This window comes from Panthera leo, chromosome A2, assembly GCF_018350215.1.
Source record: "Panthera leo isolate Ple1 chromosome A2, P.leo_Ple1_pat1.1, whole genome shotgun sequence".
In the NCBI taxonomy this organism is placed as follows: domain Eukaryota; kingdom Metazoa; phylum Chordata; class Mammalia; order Carnivora; family Felidae; genus Panthera; species Panthera leo.
This window is the reverse complement of record NC_056680.1, coordinates 34,837,098-34,855,801: the sequence shown is the minus strand read 5'-3', so window position 1 is coordinate 34,855,801 and position 18,704 is coordinate 34,837,098. Positions and strand designations below refer to the sequence as shown.

The window sequence follows — 18,704 nt, the reverse complement described above, 5'->3', positions numbered from 1 at the left end:
GTGTTAAAATAAATAAAATAGCTCAGGACTGTGAAAATAAACAATTAGGCACTTGAGTGAATCAATTCATTAAAAAAATGACAGAAGAGTTGGTAAGTGGCTGTAGCGAAAAATACTGCAGTGGTACTTGGGTGACTCAAGTTTCAGACATGTCCTACTCCCACATGATGCTTCTTTCTTGATTCTGTCAAACCAACTAGCATCGATGGCTGTATGTCTTCACACGGATCCAATTTGCAGAATGCAAATTTTGGGAATTTCCCAGTTGGGGCATTGGATGTAAAGATGCAGTTTCTATCTTTATGTCACCTGCCTTTATTTATTTATTTATTTATTTATTTATTTGTTTGTTTGTTTATCTATTTATGTTTACTTACTTAATATAAATTTATTGTCAAGTTGGCTTCCATGCAACACCCAGGGCTCATCCCAACAAGGGCCCTCCTCAATGCCCGTCACCCACTTTCCCCTCTCGCCCACCCCCCATCAACCCTCAGTTTGTTTTCTGTATTTTAGAGTCTCTTACAGTTTGCCTCCTTCCCTCTCTGTTTGTAATTTTTTTCCTCCTTCCCTTCCCCCATGGGCTTCTGTTAAGTTTTTCAAGAGCCACATATGAGTGCAAACGTATGGTATCTGTCTTTCTCTGACTGACTTATGTTTACTTAGCAAAATATCCTCTAACCATCAACACCCAAGAGGAGAAAGCACGCAACAACCTCTTTGACCTCAGCTGCAGCAGTTTCTTACTGGACACATCTCCAAAGGCAAAGGAATTAAAAGCAAAAAATGAACAAGTGGGATCTCATCAAGAAAAAAAGCTTCTGCACTGCAAAGGAAACCACCAACAAAACTAAAAGGCAACTGACAGAATGGGAAAAGATATTTGCAAATGATATCAGATAAAGGGCTAGTATCCAGCTGCCTTTAAATTGATGATCACTTCTCTCAAATCCACATCTTAAATACGTCTGAAGCTCAGTATCAAAGCTTAATGATTAAACTACAATAATCAAGACCGTGTGGTAATGGCATAAGGATATACATGTAAATGAAAGGGACAGAATTAGGCATCCAGAAGACCTCCCACATTTATTGTCAAATGACTTTCAACAAGGGTGTCAAGATAATTCAATTGGGAAAGAATAGTCTTTTCAACAAATGGTACTGGGGCAATTGAATGTCCACATGCAAAAGAATGAAGCTGGACATCACTTCATCTCATATACAAAAATTAACTCCTCATATATAAGAAAAGAGTATGTTATCGTGTGTGTGTGTGTGTGTGTGTGTGTGTGTGTGTGTTCACACAAATATTTTATTCCATTCTGGAGGTTGTCTTTTTTCTTTCTTGATGGTATCCTGTGCTATGTTTTCTCCCTGCCTTTGGTTGCTTGTGCTTTAGGTATCATACCTAAAGAACCATTGCCTAATACAAGGTCATGAAGATTTACACCTGTGTTTTCCTCCAAGTTTTAGTTCTTACATTTAGGTTTTTGATCTGTTTTTAGTGAAATTTTAAATACAGCATTCTCTCCATTTTGATTTATCTCAGAGGCTCTTAATTTCTCAATTTTTTTGAGATATTTATTTTGATGGAAATTTTGAGATAATAGTTTTGATGGATTTTAATAAGCTTGACAGTCTTTTTCTCTGGACACAATGAATATATCACCACACTGTTTCTAGCCTACATGGCTTCTGAGGAGAAATCAGTGATTAACCTTATCAATAATCCCTTTAAATGATGAGTCACTCTTCTCTTGCTGCCTTCAAGATTCTCTGTTTGTGTCTACCTTTCAACAATTTATGTTTTACCTAGGTGTGAATCTCTTTGAGGGTATCCTACTTGGATATCCTACTTGGAGCTTATTGAACTTCCTGGATGTGTAGATAAATGTTTTTCATTAAATTTGGAAGTTTTAGCCATTATTTCTTCAGCTACTGTTTCCACTTTCATCACTCCTTGTGGAATTCCCATTGTGTGTATATTAATATACTTGAATGTCCCTTGGGTCTCTAAGGCTCTGTTTACTTTTCTTTCTTCCTTTTCATTTCTCTTCCCCAGACTGGATAACCTCAGTTGTCCTATCTTTAAGTTCAATGATTCTTTCTTCCACCTGTTCAATTCTTCCACTGAGCCCTTGTAATGAATTTTTAAATTTCAGTTATTGTACTCTTCGAATCCAGAATTTCTACTTGGTTCTTTCTTTATATCCTCTATATCTTTATTGGTAGTCCCTATTTGGTGAGAAGTTGTTCTTCTATTTTCTTTACTTTCACAAGCATGGTTTCCTTCAGTTTTTTGAACTTATTTAAAATAGCCAGTTTAAAATGTTTATCTACTTTGTCTGGCATGTGGGGCTCCTTAGGGAGTTTAATCAATCGCTTCTTTCTTGTGTTTGAGCTATACTTTTTTTTTTTTTTTTTTACAAGTGCACTCCTTAATCCCCATCAACAGTTTAACCCCACCCACCTCACCTCTGGTGAATCAGTTTGTTCTCTCTAGTTAAGAGGCATCTTGGCTTGCCCTTCTCCTTTTCCCTTTGTTTGCTTATTTTGTTTCTTAAATTCCACATATGAGTGAAATCGTATGGGTTTTGTCTTTTTCAGACAGAGTGATTTCACTTAGCATAATGCTCTCTGGCTCCACCCATGTTTTTCTAAGTGGCAAAGTTTCATTCTTTTTCATGGCTGAGTAATATTGCACTATATATATACATCTTCTTTATCCATTCATCAGTGGAGCTGAGCTATATTGGAGTTGATGAGCTAGACATTCTTATTTCTTTGCATGTCTCATAATTTTTGTTGAAAATTTGACATTAAAATAATGTATTGCAGAAACTCTGAAAACCATAATCTCCACCCGCCCCCAGGACTTGTTATTGTTGCTGGTCATTGTTTATCCAGTAATGTTTCTGAACTAATTCTGTAAAATCTGCATTCTTTTCCTTATTTGGCCATCAGATTTCTGCTTAGTTAGCTTAGTGATTGCTAACTTGGAAACCAAGAGGCATCCTAGTTTTTGCTAGGGACCTCCATGTGCATGTTGGGGCACATTTTAATACTCAGTCAGCCACTTGACTTTACCTTAGTCTTTACTTCATGCTTTGCAAGGAACATCAAGACTGGCCAGAGGTAAGAGGTTAGGACATGTAACTTAGGTCTTTTGTAAGCATTCATGCAGCCCTGGGAATGTGCACAGCCCTACCTATGCGCGTGTCTTCCTAAATTCTCAGAAATATGGGAGAGTTTTCCAAAGCCTTAATAGACTCCTCTTTTCCCAGCTCTTTCTATTAATTTTTTTTTGGGGGGGTGTAGCCTATTGTTTGCTGCAACCATCATCCAGTGCCTCAGGCAACCACAAAATTAAACAATCACCCCTACAGATTTTTGACAAATATCTCAGGAAAAAGTCTTCACTAAGGCTTTCTTCAGTGGGTGAGCTGTAAGTCAGGTCAAAGAAGGCCAGCTTCATAACTGGGGTCATCCTAGGAACTATCAAACAGGTGAAATAATGCTAATTCTCTAGGAATGTGGCTGTGAGGCAACTCCGACCATATTCTGTCTCCTTATTCTCTCAAGATTGTGGTCTGCTGGTTTTCAGTGTTACTGCGGAGCTGTAGAGAGGGAGATGGGAGGGGAGCAAGTTAAAATATAACAAAGCCCACTCTTCTTAGGAAGATTTACCTGTTTTTCTTCAATGAAAATTCTCCAGATTGCTGCAAGCCTTTGTTAGCTTTTAAAATTTTGAAAAAGTTTATTTGGACAATGCTGTCCAGTTTTCTCACTGCTTTTATAAAGAAAAGAACTTTCAAAAGTCCTTATTCATTTTCAATGACATCCCCTCTTTCCTCTTTCTTTGTCTCTAAGTGCAAGGTTGGCTTCTAACCAGCACTATGCTAAGTCGTTCCTCTTTTTTTTTTTTAATTCTGCCCCTTCTTTTTACTCTGGAAAATACCAAGTATCATAGTTGGGTAGAGACACCGGTGTCAGATTTGGTAAGTGTTGAGACGATGAGGATCATTGAAGGGTAATGATCCTTGAGGATCATTTTTATTAATTTTGTCCCATCCCAGATGGTGATTACTCCACTTAACCGTGTTGTTATTTACACTAAAATAAAGCTGTCTACTAAAGCACATACATTAAATGACATCCATGTCCTGATGATGAGAAGAATGTACATAATGAGACCATCACAGTTGCTAAAGCTGAGGAATACAGGTTGAGTGCTTCCTTTCCAATCACATCATGAAACATGGTTCCTCAGACTATCTTTACCTCACCAATAACCCACCTTCCAACTTCTACCCCATTCCCCTTCACCTGGGAGTCATTTTTTCCAAAGAAACAACATTACTGTTATTGTTTTAATCAACTGGTGAATGTTACTAAATACAGGAAATAGTCAAATGTCAAAGCTCCGCTGAGATCTTAATGCTGGACAGTTAGCTAGGTTCACTCACTAGCTAAGTGACTCGTTCTTTCACCTTATCTGACAAAGTTGAATATTATTACCTGTTACGAACCTTTGAGGTCCTCAGTGCAAACTCACATTGTGAATTTTGAGTAACAAAGACCAATACTTTTACACAAACTGCAGAGACTTTTACAAACGTTTTCTCGAAAATGAAATAGCCAGTGATTCATAAGCGCAAAAGTAGAATTCACCAGCTGTTTCATATGCCCTTTCCCATCAGGCTTGACCTTTTCTTCACTGCTTCCCCAAATTCCAAATTCTTTCCTGCCTGAGGGGAAGGAAAAGCATTTTCTCCTGCCAGCGACAGACAAGATGCTGCAGAAGCAACAGCTGGCCAGAAGTGATTCTACCTTCCTGTGGAGCAAGCCAAGTCAGAGACGTGGATCATTATGTTTCTAGGTGAAAATCCCAGACTGGTAATTCTTTGGGCTTTTTTTTTTTAACTTCTTTTATTTGATGAACATTTAGCATACCGTCTCTCTATGCTCAAAGGTGTGACATTTATGTAACATAACCAGAAATATATCTGACCAAATAGAATGAAAATTATTTCGGCTGAGGCTACAACATCAATATTAATACGAAACCCATGCCACGGTCCCTTAGTGCCATTAACCCATAAAAACATACACAAATTAAGGATAGTTATGGTTCTGAGGTCTCACTGGCAGTTGGGAAATGGGAATTTGTGTTGTAGCCTAAGAAATATTCCTTAAGTGGATACCTAGTGTTCCAAATTTGACCAGTTTTTGGTCACTTTAAAGAATTTATTTACCACGTATTACCTCAGTACCTATGATTCAGAAACTTTGAGTATTTGGGTCTTTTTCACCCTATGGCTAAAATGTGAACAAAATTCATTTGTTGTTGTTTTTATTTTTTTAAATTTTTTACTGCTTATTTATTTTTGAGAAAGAGACAGAGGGTGAGCAGGGGAGGAGTGGAGAGAGAGGGAGACACAGAATCTGAAGCAGGCTCCAGGCTCTGAGCTGTCAGCATAGGCCTGACATGGGACTCGAACCCATGAACCGTGAGACCATGGCCTCAGCCGAGGTCAGACGCTTAACCCACTGAACCACCCAGGCGCTCCTCATTGTTTCTTTCTTAAACCATTGTGTTAAGTGAGGGCCCCTAACCACTATCCCAACCAGGGAGCAGCTCCAGAATTTCCCGACTGCTCAGTGAGGCTAGTTTGACCTGCTGAGGACAATGCCACCAGTACAAGTGGTGACCGCTCCACTGGACACATTTGCCCGTCTCTGCGTATGGCCAGAAACATCTGGCAGGGACAGAAACGCACAGCCACCTTGCTCACAGTTGCAGACTGTTCCTGAACCATCTGAATATGGCTGGAGAGGTAGCACAAACCAACGTCCTAGCCACTTATTTTAATTCAACAGGGAGATAAGGAAGTAATGACCTTGCTTTTCTAATGTGAGTTCCAAGAAAGGAGATGAATAAATTGCCTCTCCTCTATCCAGACCACTATTAATTTATACAAATACTGGTCAGTTAAATTAGATTACACTTTTAAAGTGCTTGGCTCCAGGGCCTGACACATAGTGAGGCTTACAGTAAATCTTAGTGGCAATTAATAATAAATCATATTCTGAACTAGTTAATGATATTTTGCATGCATTTAAAATTTCAACAGAGAAAATGACCTCAGTGCAAAGACACTAACACCAAGTGTTCCTTTAAACACATCAGGTATCATGTAATATTTCACATGTCTGGAGAGGCTGGGTGTTCTGCTTTTGCACATGTATGAATATCATATATGATTGTGTTTGGGAAAGACAGAAAGAACACCAGCCACTGTAGAGGTGAGGGGTTGAAAGCCATATGATTATCTAATTAAAGTGATATGTGACATACCTGTTACTTATTTCCTTTGTGGACAATGTAGAGCCAATGAACCAACAACATTTGAATCTTTGAACAACCATGGAGTAAGCAATGAGATACTACTTTGTCTCAATATCCTTTGTGTAAGAACCCTAAGTGAATTTGTTTTGAGATTCATTTCAGAAAAATCGTTGCCTTTGTAGATTAATATATCTGCTTTCTATTTTCAGAAATCGCTTGAGTCACTTGTTATCTTTCTTTTGTTGCTTTAACAGCTTTATTGTTATACCTAAGTTTATCACCCAGGTGGGTAGAATCTGCTCAACCAATATATGCAATGCTAAAAACATCAACTCCTTCTGCCTTCTCCAGATGGTTTGAAGATGTCTTACCCTACCCAGTGTTGGAAATTGCCTTAGTATATAAAGGTATAAAGAATGGCATAAAATAGCATTTATAAGAGAATAATGTGGCATAATGGTAAGTTGTGCTATTCATGTTTAGAAACCCACTTTTACCAGTTATTTGCCTCTTTAGTTTCTCCATATCCATTTGTCCAAAGACAAAGGTCTTTGCTCCTACGTTTTGCTGGGTTGGTATGCCCGCCCCTCCCCCTTCTCTCTTCTGATACAAGCCAAGTCAAGTACCATATCCTTGGCAGATCTTTAACCTATCAACAGCTCATGTCAATTACTATACTTCTGTCCCTCCACCGAGAGAGAATTGCCTGGGAGAACATGTGACTCTAGAGGGTCTCATCACAGCAAAGTGCTTTAGTGCCTAATATATGTGGTGGAAACACTGAAGAAAAGAAACTCTCTTCTCAGTAATTCTGGGGCTTTCTGGTGGCCATGTTGATACCCAAAGGAAAGAAGTTGCTGGAAATTTAATAGTGACCCTGTCTCATTGAGTCAACACTCTTGTGAAGGATACCAATGAGTCAATGAGTCATAATAACTGCTAACAGCAAATAAATACAGGGAGTTATGGGACCACTCAGCAAGAGCACTGACCCAATTTAGGGAAGATCTGTCAAAGAAGACAACATCATATGGATTTTCTGTCACCTGCTCCTCAGGGGTTAAATTAAAGATGTTACATTTTTGTCCTCAAACTGAGTGCACAGTGAGTAATAACGTTGACACCTAGCCATAGGTATTATCATTATAACTCTAAAACTGTAGCTTTTCCTTAAAATTCCCACCCAACAAGATGTCATACCCCATTCTATTTTAATAGCTAACTTTGCATTATTCATGATTATTGCCTCAAAAACATAGATGATCACAGCTGCTCAGCCATCATATATATAGTTTCCAACCCCACCACCCACTCCCAATCAGAATTTTGGCCATGGCCCCAGTTGGTACTGAGAGAGAACACATAAACGTTAAATACTATAACAATCTGTGGTAGAAGAGAAAAAAAAAATTAGCCACCAACAGGGCTGCAGAATTGTAACCAGGAAAACAAAAATATCTCATCCAAGTACCTATTTTTAAAAAATGATGTATTCTGACACAGCAATTCTTTGATAGGTTTAGTAAACCCATCAAAAAGCTCATGGAGTGAACTCAGTAAAACCTTCCTTTTAGGACTCTCTTACTAAGAAAATAGCAGAGTTGGTCAGGATTTGCACAGTAGGTTAATTATCAGAAGCCAATGAAGGACAACATGAATTTCATGTATGTATAATTTGCTGGGTGGATAACCTATTAATTTCTCTCTCTAAATGTATATATATTTTAATCACATATAAATTGTAAGAGCTGAACATTTTCAACCCTTAGTTAAAATTTTAAAACAAAGGACCAATAATATTAGATTGTTCAGCATCTGCTTTTGGGAGTTTTTCCCAACCCATGTGTCCTTTGGTTGTTAAGTACCAAAGACTTTGTGAGGAATTGCACCGCAAGAGATCCAGGATGGAAGCTGTCAAGACGTCCCTCAAAACACCCTTATAAAGCCTGACTTCAGGATGAAAAACTTACAAAAACCAACAACAACAAAACCCCCCAAAAACCTAAAATGGAATTAAAAATGATGAAGCTTTCCTTGGCTAAGATATTTCAAATGTGGAGGCCTATTTGAGACATGAATCCACGAGACTAGGGCTGAAGAAATGTGGTAGACAGGCTCAAGACAGTCGTTAGTGATTCTTGCCTTCTACATTTATATCCTTGTGTAGTGCCTTCCTACGATGATAGGACTGGCCTTTTCAGTCAATAGGATAATGCAATATAAAGGAGGGTGACTTCTGAGGTCAATAAAGATGTTGCGGCTTCTGTCTTGCTTTCTTTTGAATAGGGTAGTCCACAGAAAGCTAATCACCATTCTGTGAAAACACTGAGAGAGACCTCTGCAGAAGACTAAGTGGGAAGGAACTGAGGCTTCTCACTAACAGCTAACACCAACAGGCCAGCCAAGTGAGGAAACCACATTGGAAGCAAGTCCTCCAGACTCAGTCAAGCCTACCAACGCGAATATGTTGATTATGACCTCATAAGGTGTGCTGAATCAGAACTACTCAGCCAGGCCACTCAGGGGATTCCAGATAGACAGAAGCCATGAAATAATAAATAATTATTGTTGTTTCAAGCCACAAAGGCTTGAGGTAATTTGTTATGCTATGATATATAACTAATTCACCAGGCAGTTAACCTACTCATGTCTTTTTCTCTAGACTTTACAGCTATTATTTATTTAATAATAGGGTGAATGTGTTTCTGAATATTCATCAGTACTGATTACAGTTAAGAAATGAGGTCCATAATATTTTTCCAGTTGTCTACACATGTCAGTCTTGAGATGTAACAGATTCCTAAGACTCAAGGCATCTGTAACTCCACTCAGTACCTATCCAGTACACAACTGGCATAGTGGACAAATTGCCCATTTACTCTATTTCCATGCAACTGTTTGTAAAAAGATGCTCACACTTATCCATGTATGCAGTATGTTTCTCTGCACCTTGACCTTCATAGAATTATTAATCAGAAAAATTGATACAGATCATAAATATCTTCAATTTCAGCCCCCTCTTCAACATGCCAGCTGTAAGTTCTTCAGGCTAAGTCATAACACTTTCAGGGACAGGAATTCATTATTTATCGCCATCTATTGAAAAACTCAAATAAATTTATTCAAACAAAATCTCTCTCTCTCCCTCTGAATTCCAAATACTAGCCTTAGACACTGAGTAAGTCATATGCCACTCCGATCAGTCTTTCAGATATCTGCAGAAAATAGTATCTTCTGTCTGAGATCTCACTTACATAGGATGAACGTATCCAGCTCCTACTATTTCCCTTAAGACATGATTGATCCCCTGATATCCACAATGCTTTCCTCTGAACTTGCCCCAGTTTCTCTTACAATCAGAGCCCATGATCCAGCAGCCTACAGGCCTGTAGATGCTGTTTTGTTCTGTTTTGTTTTATTTTCAGACATTTGTTTCTGGATGCTTTTGGACATAGCTTGCCATCTTCGGTTACCACAAATCCCACAACTTCTTGCTGTCTTATAGCTCAGTTCCCGTCACCCATTCTTACCTATCTGACTCATGTCTCCCAGAACACAATACTACTGACTTAGGAGTTAAAACTGCGGCAGCGCCTATTCCATATGCCACAGGTGGAGATAATTCAGAAAGCTGCTCCTGGTTATTACCGGGAAGAAATCGGTGTCATCACCTTCTCGCCTCATTCTTAACCATATCAAGTTAATCAATACCTACTAAGCATCTCCTGAAGGTCTCAGACCAGGAGTTGTGTTAATAGCACAGAAGACAAGGGTGCCTGGGTGGCTCAGTCAGTTGAGTGTCTGACTCTTGATTTCAGCTCAGGTCATGGTCTCATGGTTTATGAGATCCAGCCTTGTGTGGGGCTCTGCACTGAGAGCACAGAGCCTGCTTGTGCTTGTGATTCTCCCTCTCCCTGTCTCTCTCCGCCCTGCCCCCATTCACGCCCTCTCTCTCTCTTCCTCTCAAAATAAAATAAACATTTAAAAAATAATAATACAGAAGATAGAACACTAGTTAGTTCACTCCTCAAGGCCAGGACCTGTACCTCTTATCCACCCCCTAGTCCCCTCCCTGCATGAACCTAGCACATAATGATTACTCAGCACACGTGATTAAAGGGAAGAAAGCAGAAACGTAGGTGAGGACAACAACGCCCAAATCTCAATTGGCAAAAGACAAGAACTACGTGGGAAATCTAAACAGGAGAAAGATGTCTACCCCTTCATATATCCAAATGGAGGGGCCATAGAACGGGGATAAATTCCTCATTGGGCAATTGTTAGTCCGTTTGGTCTACCCCATAAGCCTCAATGGAGCATGACCATTTTGGGGGTGTTTAATCAGTGCCTGGCAATAGCTAACTCTGATTTTGCTTCCCTGTACTGGCAACCTTAAGGACTAGAAGATATTTTTTGCTGTTTACTGCATGATTTACTGATGGTATAAATTTCAGAGAGTTAGATCTAAGGTCTTTTTACCTTTCTACTAAAGAAAAAGTTATAGTGGGTCAGAAAACATAGGCAGTGAGTTGTTCTCAGTAAGAAATATTAAAGGGAAATAAATAATACATGGCACCCCTCAAGAGGTCTATCTTTATTGTTTGTTCCATGGTACACACATCCTTGCAAGCCTCAAGTAGAATAATTACTTCTCTAAATAGCAGCCGAAGGGGGGGACAAAACCCAGTACACAATAGCACTCGACTTTTAATTCCACTGGCAGCTAGAACACCATTAAACTGTACTTCAAGTCTTTGAAGTGCTAAAAAGTTCACTCAGAAAATATAATATGGCCATGTATCCGACTTAATAGCTAACGCGGTCCCCTCTCTCTCCAGTTGAGAAGAACATTCAAACTACAGCAGAGTGGTGTCGGAAACTTTCAAAACCCAAAGCATAGTAGCAAGTCTTTTGGACCAGTTAAAAAGAATGTGGAAATCATAACCTCTTCCCACTTCACTGCCTTTATCCAATCATATTAGACACTCTTGAGAAGCAGTAGAGATTACTGGTTAACAGTACAGGCTTTCTCTGCACTCAGAGAGACCTCAGCTTGCCACCTAGTCTGAAGCCTGCAAACCATTGTCTGGTTCAACCACCTCATTTCGGTGACATTCAGTTTTCTCCTCTAAAAATGGAAGTGATCGTAGTACTTACCTCATAAAGTTCTTTTTTCTTTTTTAAGTTTATTCATTTTTGAGAGACAGAGAGGACAGAGCACGAGTGGGGGAGGGGCAGAGAGAAAGGGAGACACAGAAGCAGGTTCCAGGTTCCGAGCCGTCAGCACAGAGCCTGACACAAGGCTCAAAACGACAAATCATGAGATCATGATCTGAGTCAAAGCTGCATGCTTAACTGACTGAGCCACCCAGGTGCTCACCTCATAAAATTCTTAAAAGAGTAAAAGCAGTGATATATGGTAATCATTATCACTCTGAGTTCTCTATTTACTGAGCGCTTACTATGTGCCAGGCTCAAAGCTAAGGGGGTACATTACCCACACTGATCCTGACAGTGGTGTTTCCCTTTCCCTACAACTTTATAGAGAATACTCAGGAGGAAGCAAATTTGGGGGAGAATAATACTCAATTGCATTTGGGACAGGTTGAGTTTGAAGTATCAGCAGGCCATTGGAGGAGAAAACATGGCCTCCACATCTCTGAACCACATCCCCAGGTGCTCTTCGGATAAAACCATGCTGAATTTTAGACTATTCCCACTTGCCAATAACAGCCGTAGGAATGAGTTCACGTTCTAAATATAACCTAACAATACTGTATGTAGTGGCTCAAGGCGTTTACCTAGGGTTGTATCACCTATTTAGGCAGCTACATTATATAAGCTGTCCTTGTCACCTAAGTCCTCTATTTTTTTTCTGCCCTCCTGAGGAGACTTTAATCCAAATCATCCTGTTATCATTCTTGGATTTTTGATACCTCTGAACATTAATTGTCATCAGAATTAATCTTAAAGGAATTCTTTACCTTTTTAGCTTGTCATGTTAGATGTTCATTTTCACTTTGGCATTCTTCACATTAGCTCTCTCTCCTAACTTCAGAACAACCACTATATCATAAGGAGACTTTTATGACGGACTTGAAGCAAAACAAAACCAAATAAGACAAAACCCTCTTCACTCTGTGGAAAGAATATGGAGACACATTTCTAATGCCAGCTGGAATCCAGCGCTTTGAACCTGACCTGTCCATACTATTTCTAACATCCAGAGTATAGCAACTGACATACTGTCTACATCCAGCTCCAATATGAAACATTTGCACCTCCATCCCACCGGTGCCTTAGTTCTCAGGCCATGAAAGAAAATGTACAGCACAAGAAATGTTAGCAACTTAGAAGCGACAATTTATACTGGCTAGAAAAGGCACGTAGTTCTACAACAAGCTATCAGGCACTCCCTTATTTTGAAAATCAAACTTTCTGTACAAAGTGATACTCAGTTTCTGCAGCTGGAAATTCTTAACTAAAAGCAGATTTCACTATCAAGTTGGTAAGTCATTCCTGTGCAAGTTGAACCTTGTGCAATTAACTATTTTACTTTGGATGTGGCTATATTCTCTTATGATATTAAATACATATCCCTTTGTTTCCTATATCCTGACACAAGAAACGAAGCAGAAAGACACATCAAGAGCGATGAGGAGAAACTTCCTATTCATCCAAAATTTTCATGGGAAATGTGAAAAGCCAATAACGTTCATATGGAAAGAATTATTTCCATTTTCTACAGGATCACAAGGTAGTATGTTCGTAGCTATATATAAGGACTAAAATTATTTAAAATAGTTAACCACATAGCCCACTAGATATTGAGAAATAAAGCTATGAAAGGGTTATAAACAGGTATTGGATGCAAAGTTTAATCACTAAAGTTATATACAGAACATATCAAAGTCCTTTTTAAACTTAGAGTGAAAACAAATGCCTAGGGGCTTGGCTATAAACTAAGAATTTCAGAGAACAATATTTACCATGAGGGACTATTATGTGTTGGTTATATATTTTTTAGAGATTTACATGGACTTCTAAACGTTTTATTGGCTCATTCCCTAACAACATGTGGAAAAGAGAATCTGACAAATCCTGATTTATTTTTTAAAATATTTTTTTCCAAAACCGATCGTTTGTAAAATTTTTCTAGGATCGTTTTCCTAAAAATTACATGGGCCACATCCTTCCACTTCCTGTAAGCTTAGTGGATAATAGCAGGGTTTGATTCTCAGTCCCAACTAGGTTTGATTCTATAGCTTCTTAACTCTGTAATCTTTCATTCATTACTTAAATTCTCTGAGCCTCAGTTTCCTAATCTGTAAAATGAAGATTGAAATGCTCTTAGAAGAATATTCACAATGTTTTAATAAGGAAAGCCAAATCCTTTTCCTTCCCTTTTCTTTTTTTTAATGAAATTGGAAGATTAATTCTAAGAATTTCTTTTCACCTTCTGGCATGGTTTCAAGTTTATGTTCTTGATTTTCAAGACAAGACATCTTTCTTGTGGTTGCTAACAATTTGTGTTATGAGTTTGACTCCTTCCTGTCAACTGTGAAAGAATAAGAAGAGAAAACATTTGCAAAAAGAATAAGAAGGCGGAGAAGGAGGAGGCAGCAAAGGGATCAAAGGAAAGTGGAAGAATTACTTTAAAAAAATTTTTAAAGTAGGCTAGAATCTGGGAGGCTGGAATCTGAGCCTAGGAACAACTTCCTTAAAAGATTGAAGATCACCTACCCAGAAGGATCCAGGTATGCAAACTCATGGAATGATCACTTGGAGTGGCACTGTTCACACAGACTAGTGGGTCACATAGATGATCTGTCACCCTCATCACTAAATACCCAGCTATCACTGAAGGAAGAACTTGTAAGGCAATCTTCCCTTGAAAGCAAAACAAATAAAGCATCGCCTATAAACACCTAGCAGGAGTGATATGTATTTATGGTAAAACACTTGATAGATTTCAATTCTTTTGGCCCAGGGAACCTCCATGAACATACCTCTCAATTACGTAGGAATCTGTATGTTCCTCCAATGGTAATGAGACTTTGGACATTAATTAGGGTGATGATGGAGAAGTTACCTGTGCTTGCAGGGTAGGTAAGTTAAACTGAATAAACCCAAGATTCTCATGCTGGATCAATGATTACACATTACATATTATTTCCTGCCTCGCTGCGTTCTTAGAAAGATTAAGTGAAATGACTTGTGTGAAATTCTTAGTATTGTGAGGATTCAAAATGGTAGCTACTTTCATCATCAATATCATAGTAGCAGTGCCTCCTTGTGTTATCAGGACCTTAGACAGCTTCGGCAGAGATCAGAGAGGAGGGATAAATGGTGGAATAGAGTCGGGAACTTTATAAGAGGTAGCCTTGGTCATCAGAAGCTGCCAGAAAATACAGGAGAGAACACGAGGTCATTACAAGAAAAGCTGTCTCAGAATTTTACATTTTTTGACCTGGAAACAGCCTTGGGATTATCTAATTCCAATTATTCATATGCAATCACCTCTAGCTATAGGTACACAAACACCGATGAGAAGTTAAGTTTCTACAGATATGTTTTCAATAACTGATCACCTAATATAAGGTGTATGAGAGATATTCCTGACTTTCACTAGCCCATGTCTGAAGATTTTGCTCTCAAGAGTCAATGCCATTGAACAGTTGTTTTTTTTTTTGAAATCAAAATATATTAATCAAGACTCGTCTGAATTGCAAATGAACCCCCATTGAAATTCAATGAAGTAGGAATTTCCTGGCTGACCTGAATGCAATGACTAGAAGACCTTCAAGCAAGAAAGAATTCAGCTGCTCAACAACATCATCAGGATTTAGTTTTTCTCTGTGATCTTCAATTCCTCTGGGTCCTCTTCTCTTGGGTAGTTTCTCTCTTTTGAATAAGAGTCAATGCAGGAGGCCTAGTTGAAGAATGACTTTCTCTTCACAACAATCAGATCCAACATTCCAAGACTGTGTGTCTTTGCCTATCCTGGGTCTTGTGCTACATCTCTGAGTCTATGTTGATTGCCCTGGCCTGGGTCACATGGCCACTTCTGGAGATAAAAAAGTAGTCCATCCTCACACAAATCAAATGTATGAGACTAGGAGGTTATTCCCCAGAATAAATTGGGATATTGTTAGGAGAGAAAAAAAAAATGCATGTAAGCAAACAAAAACAACAGATGCCTACTAAAGCCACTTTTATGAGAATACAGAGTGTCAGGATAGACAAAATCCAAGTATAAATTCAAAGTTCTTCAGTACACATTATTATTGTTTTCAGAGAATAGGCAACTATCCAACTCTTAAAACACTTCTGCAGAATGCAAAAGGTCAGAGAGATACAGACTTTTGGCTCTTATCTCTTTTCATAGACTTACAAATACTAAATCAAGCATTTACAGTTAAATTGTGGTTCCCTTACCGTCTTAATGACCAGTTTTATGCAATCAGATTGGTCATTTAATCGATTCTATTAAGTTTGAAAGACAACCCCAAACATCAAATTGACCTCTCAGTCTAGGATTTTCTTAAGTCCTAGACAATGTCTCCTTCATTCTCATTTACAGTTTTCACATCTATTTTTTTTCTTCTACTTTCTTCTTTTCTACTTTTCCCATATAAACTCTGACTCCTCTTGAAATTCACACAGCAGACCAATGAATTCAACTTCCTATTTTCCTTCACTTTCTCTGAGTCTACTAAAGATATCTTGATTAAATTATACTCTGCTCCATTTATTTAACAAATATCTGTGTTCCAGGAAGGATTCTAGGTGCCTGGGTCACAGCCATAGACAAGTCAGACAAGATTGCTGTTCTCATAGAATTCACATTCTAGTGCTGAAAACAGGCAAACTTACCACCTACTTGTGATTCCTTGCCTGCTGTTATCCACCATGAACCGTGGTTGTCATGAACCATGAGTAGCTTTTCAAACACATTATTTGTTATAAACTTCCCAACTCATCATGGAAGGTAGACCAAGTTCCACTAATCTCATTTTACAGATATTATTCAACACAGAGGTAAAGTGAGATCATTAATTTAATCATTCTAGGATCTCCTAAACCTCTACCTTAAAAAATGCCAGATACTATTTTGGGCTTTGGAACAATAACGTTGACTTCGGCATTATCCGCATGCGTCTAGTGAGGGACACTGATAACTATAATTGCAACTAAAAAAAAAACCAAAACGAAACAACAACCACAAAAAACCCATGAAATCAAGCAGCAAGTTAGTAGCAGACCTAAAATAGTGGACAGCATTTCAGACGTGAGTCTGTTATTCTCACAAAAGTGTGACTCTCCCTGCAAATGATCACTTGACCAAAACCTGTATGAGGATGAAGCACCAGCACCTAAAGCTATTCTTACCGTAGCACCTGCTACACAGAGCAGGCCTAAAAAAGAATTCTATAATCCCCAATCATGATAGCACCTCTACTTCATAAGGAAATCCACTGACTCCACCTCCAGTCACTTCTACTGTTCAACATCTACTGAAGGTCTTCATGAATGCAATGGGTAAGATCAGATGGATGGGCTAGGACAGGAGGTGACAACCCAGCTTGCCTCTCAGGGCAGCCTGGCTCCAGAAATGAAGCTCCTAAACATTCTGTTATTGTGCCTTTACAAAGAAGACTTTAATACAGGGAAAATACAATTTGCAAAAGAAAAAACAAAACTCACCCAAATGAAAAGCTTACGAGTAACTTAAGATTGATATAGGGGCACCTGGCTGAGTTGGTTAAGCATCCAACTCTTGATGTCCACTCAGGTCAGGATTTCATGGTTCATGACATTGAGCCCCACGTCAGGCTCTGTGCTGACAGTGTGAAGTCTGCTTGGGATTCTCTCTGTCTCCCTCTCTCTCTCTGTCCCTCCTCTGCTCGTGCTCTTTCTCTCCAAAATAAATAATTAAATTTTTAAAAGATTAATATAAAGAAGCAACAGGATACGGATATTTTTTAACACATACAAAAATAGGAAACGGTATTCAGAAAAAATAAGAAATTCTACAAATGAGTTAGAAAAAAAAATGAGCCAATGATACAAACAGGCAAATTAGAAACCCAACAGCCACAAACACACATACACACAGCTCAACTTCAAGTAGCAACCTAAGTATTACGAATGAAAGTAATGACAGCACAGTATTTCATACACTCAAATAGGGCGAAAAATGTCTGACTTCATAAAGTGCTGATAACAGTGTATGCTTCCAGAACGAACTGAGTTGCTGCAACAACTTTTGAGAACAATTTGGCGACATATCAGTAATTTCTAGAAAGGACATAATCTACAACCCAACGTTTCCGTTCCTAAGTATATACCTTACAAAAATTCTTGCACTTGTATCCCAGAAAACTGTTTGAGAATGTTTACACCAGCAATCATGAAATTGTATTATAAAAACCTACACATCTTCCAATAGTAGAATAGATAATTAAGGGGGAGTGCAGTTGAATTTAAAAGGAAATAGCTATACCTATAACATGCAGCACAGATATTAAAAACATAATGCCAAGTGAAAAAAGTGTACATACAGCACATTATACTTTCTGAATCTTTTGTGGACCCAAACAGTACTATATATATTATTTAGAAATAGAAAAGAGAAAATAGAAAAAAATTTCTAGAAATAGAAAACAATGACTCCAAGTATGCCTCCCTAAGTTAGGAGTCAGTGGGAGATGAAAAGGGAATATGGAGGGGTAAAAGGAATGCAACATTGCCTGTTCTGTTTTGTTTCTTTTACATTAAAAAATGTGAAATAAGACTGACAAAAGGAAGTCTTTATTGATGTCAATATCCCAGTGTTTTTATATAGTTTTCTATGCTTTAAATTTTCAGTATTTCTCAAAATTAAAAAAAAAAAAAAACTCTCTGTATTTGCTACTTTATGGTTCCAGATGCCAAGATGAGCATAATGGTAAATGAATGGGGCTCTGGATTAGAACCACTTGGATTCCAATGTCAGCCTTGCTATGTATGTGGGTAAGCTACTTAACTGCTCTCTGCTACAGTGTCTCCATGTGTAAAAGGGGGAAAGCAAAATCATCTTGAGTGTGGGGATATTGAGGGAAACAAGTGAAATGGCACATGTAAAAAACACTTCTTAGCACCAAGATTGGCACCGGTAGTTACTTTCGTGATGACTAGTGGTAGGGAAAGCTGGCTGGGAGCGACTGTACTCCAGGAATCTACCGCTGAGCCAGAGTCCTTGCCTGCCTGCCATCTCGGGCTTCCAGCCCAGAAGAGAGGTCACATCTCATTCATGCATCTTCCATGGTGCCCTATCCATACTTAGCTGAAAAATTACAACTCAGACAAT

The 18,704-nt window shown here is 38.6% G+C and overlaps 1 long non-coding RNA gene across 1 annotated transcript; it reads left to right on the top strand.

Moving 5' to 3' along the window:
- Positions 1–7,358: 7,358 nt before the first annotated feature.
- LOC122213397 lies at positions 7,359–13,103 on the top strand. Its single transcript, XR_006199492.1, has 3 exons — positions 7,359–7,456; positions 8,639–8,838; positions 12,978–13,103. It is a non-coding gene; the product is annotated as an uncharacterized LOC122213397 (long non-coding RNA).
- Positions 13,104–18,704: the final 5,601 nt, after the last annotated feature.